Consider the following 4,369-nt stretch of genomic DNA (forward strand, 5'->3'; position numbering starts at 1 on the left):
TGCCTTGAGGTATCAGATGGCTATTGATACTGCTAGCAAGGGGAACTTCAACACCAGGAATCCAATAGAGGCCGTGAGACTTATTGAGAACCTAGCCAACAACAGCAGCACCAAGAACACTGACTCTGATAAGAAGAAGTCTGTTGCAGCCATCAGGGACGACCAGATGAGTGAAGTCAGAGCTAAGATAGATGCTTTACATGGATTTCTTGGGAAACAAGCCTGCTCAGCTGAAGAAGGAGAGGCTAGAGATGCTGATACAGAAGAAAATGTGAACTACATTGGAGGTACTGGATTTCAGAGGTTTGGAAACCATAATGGCAACATGAACTTTTTTGGTAGTGGTCAGAAGAGTAACTACAACCAGAATTCACAATATCAGAAACCTTTGAACAACACCAGGAACTATGGAAACTCATCTTACCAAAACCCACCACTACCCACCCAGGAGAGTAAGTTTGATGCCATGATTGATAGAGTTCTTGGAGGACAGCAGAAGCTTACAGTGGACTTCAATGAAAAGATTGACTATGTCTTCAACAATCTGAACTCAAGGATAGACACAATTTGTACTCAAGTTAGGAAGCTTGAGACACAAATAGTTTAAACTGAAGACTCTATAAGGAGAATTTGAACTTCTAAGGAAGTAGAAGATGGAAGCATGAAACACCACGTGAATGCCATCATAGATGATGATTTCTGGCAAGTGGTGAAGCATGAAAAGCTTCAAGAAGGAGATTTCGAAGTGGAAAGTTCACTAAGTTTTGGTGGATCGCAATGGTGTCGATCGACACCAGTTAGTCCACATCGATAGACACAATCGATGTCATTTCCAGACACGATTGCGGATTGCAACGCAATTAGGATTTTGACACATGCTGAATATACGGCTTCGCATCCACATCCACCCACCCCCACCTACGAAAATATCGACCGACGAGACGAGCCACTCATCGATCGACACAAAGATGAGACACGCATCGATCGACCCTTTTCTCCACCCATCGATCGACACGCACCTCTCATATACCGAGTGCAGTTACCAGCGATTGACAGCAACCGAATTAACGCACTCCGACCAATACTGAAACCACCAGCTGACCCTACAGAGACTAATAGTAACCCTTCAGACACTACACCACTATCAGAGGGAATTGAAGGAAGAAGGTTAAGGAGTAAGAAAGAGAAAACTCCTAAGAACCTTAAGAGGACAGCTAATGAGAAGGAGATAGATGGTTTCACTAAGAGAGTTATCAGAATTCCACTTGAAAAACCCTTTGAGGAGGTTTACTTCACAAGCAGATTGTGGATGTTCTTTAGAGAGACAAGGGAGACTGAAAATGACATTAGGAGAATGTTTGACAAAGTCAGAGAAGACATGAGGAGGAGGATCACATTGAAGAAGAAGAGTGATCCTCAAAAGTTTGCAATACCCTGTATAGTAAAGGGAATTGAGTTTCCTCATGCACTATGTGACACTGGTTCTTCAGTCAGCATCTTACCAAAGGTTATGGCAGACCATCTAGGTCTGAAAGTAGAGTCTTCACCAGAGATCTTCGCATTTGTGGATTACACTCAGAAAAATTCTAGAGGCTTGATCAGAGATCTGGAAGTGCAGATTGGTAATGTCATTGTCCCTGTGGATTTTCATGTCCTGGATATCAAGTTAAAATGGAATTGTTCCCTTCTACTTGGAAGAACATTTCTGGCTACAGTAGGAGCTGTATGTGACTTGAACACCAACATGATGTATTTGACTATGATATCCAGATATCCACTACGATCCTGTCAAACTTGGCAAAACACCAGCCAAAACCGTGGATAAAGAAAATGATCTTGGTATCATTGCAGTTTGTCATTGTGAAGTAGAGTACGAAACAGAGTACTCGGGATCGATCGACGACCTCACTACATCATCGATCGACACCAACGAGTCATAAGAGATCGACACCAACTTTGGATTATCGATCGACAGAGATACACCAGATGATGAACTCGATATACCAGATTATTGCTACCCAAATTTCGCCATCCAACCCAACAACAAACAAGATGATTACTCAGTAAGAAGTTGGGCAGACAGCGGATTTCATGAAAGTTTTGTAGTAGATACAGCTAGATCTTCTCACAGTTGAGACCACATCGAAGAATACGATGAAGATTATTGGAAAGAAAGAGCTTGGGAACACTACATGGAGAATGATAGATTTGAAAATCGTTTCCCAAGAACAACCTGCTCGAAATCGATCGACATCCACCGCCCACCATCGATCGATTATCCACTTCATCCAGCAAAACGACATCGTCCATCGATCGACATTGCGAGCATCACATCGATCGATATTGAGTCAGACGACTTAAAGGACAAGATCGGAATTTCACCGATTAGGGCAACAAATGGGTATATAATGTTGTCAACATCAACCACGAAAATTCAAACTTCAACAACACATATCCTACAGCCTCCAGCAACAAGAAACATCACCATGGAGACCTGCAACAAAAAGAACAATCGATTCAACCATGCTGCTAAACGATCATCATCGATCGCCATCACCACTGCACCATCGATCGATTTTTTCACCAGAAATAGATCACGTTTTCATAATTCATATGATATCAGGAATGCTTCACTAACACCTAATGAATTTGGTATTTACAGGGATAGAGATGGCTTTGCAAGAGCCATGGATGGAAGGATTCTACACATATCCAGAGAGGACATAGCAGACATCCTTCAAGTTGCCAATGGACCAGAGAACCTGTTCAGACAGCAACGTGGCCATCCAGATATCCTAACTCACGTCCAAGACAACCACCACGTCACCATAGCAGAAGATACAGTTCCTCAACGTTTCGGTCGACATGGGAACTCACCATTGATCGACATCGCACTAGCCAGATCGACCGAGAGACGTATTGAGTTCGGACGACGTGCCTTTGATGCCAATGGATCCAGAAGATTCAGATGGGAAGAGGGGGACGAATTTGGTGTCCACAGAGATGAATTTGGACATACTAGGGGAGTTGATGGTGAAATCATCCCTGTCACCAAGGAGCACATAAGAAAAATCCTGGAGAGAACATTTTTTTTCAGAAGAGTTGCTTACGCGTTCCAGAACATGCACACCCTTACCATGCATACAGACCAGCACCAGTACCCTACAGCAAGGAGGAGATAGATGATATGGTGACTGATGTATGGGGAGCTCAGGCACACCTGGAGGAAGAATTCCGCACACTGGTGGAAGATACCTACCAGCCATTGGATCGCAGCTATGAAGCTCTTCAAAGTGATATGGCAGTGCTAAGGATGGAGATTGAGAGCATCAGGAACATGCTTCAGAAAGAGGCTACACCACCAATATCGATCGACACAGAACCAGCACCATCGATCGATATCGGCCTGACTACATCCAACAACCAACCAGAATGTTCATCACTTAAAAGAGATGAATGGGAGATTGCTTACATCAACACCCTGATTGAAGACGTCTACAGCCCTCTCAACAACAATGTCGAATGGTTAAGCAAGAGGATTGATCTTCTACAGCAAGAGTTGGCAACAATTTGCGAGAAAGGTCAGGCTCAGAATGATACTGTTCCATCGATCGACACACCATCTTCACCATCGATCGACATAAGGTTCGCAGAAATGGAAGAAAGGATGAAATCGTATGAGGAAAAGCACAACAACTACACTTCACCTATCATGCGATACCTGAACACACTATCACAACAGATGAACGAGTTACAACAAGACATTGGCATAGTTCAGGACCACCTTGGTCTATGTGGCAGAAACGCGACATCGATCGACAGGATTAGACCTCTATCGATCGACACCCAGCAACCACCAGCGCAGACTGCATGCACAGCAGCAGAAGTTGATCAGATCAAACATAAGCTATACGAAGCTATGGATGCTATGGAGGAGAGGCTGAACAGGAGATGCGATGACATTTACGACCCTCTCAACGAAAGAGTGTCCTACTTATGAAGAGCTACTGGTCTACTGAAGAATGAGATACTTGTTATTCAAAGAACTCTTGAGTACCAAGGACAGCTTTTAGAATCGATCGACACAGTTACCACTAGATCGACCGACAGAACTCCCAGCGAAATGACCGACGCACGTTGTAGCATCGATTGACACCGAATCCTTGACAGACCGAGATCAACTGATACATGACAAGATCAACGCTATGCAGAAGGAACTGAAGGAGCTGTCAGAATACGCATACAACACCATCTACAGGAATGTAGGCAGCATTGAACTAATTGAAAGAAGTCTGAGGAATCTCACAGATGTCATCCTCAAGATGGATGAGAAACAGCTCAGAAGTGGTAATGCCCCAAGAAGCTTCAT

The sequence above is a fragment of the Raphanus sativus genome, unplaced genomic scaffold, assembly GCF_000801105.2.
Source record: "Raphanus sativus cultivar WK10039 unplaced genomic scaffold, ASM80110v3 Scaffold0008, whole genome shotgun sequence".
Classification (NCBI taxonomy): domain Eukaryota; kingdom Viridiplantae; phylum Streptophyta; class Magnoliopsida; order Brassicales; family Brassicaceae; genus Raphanus; species Raphanus sativus.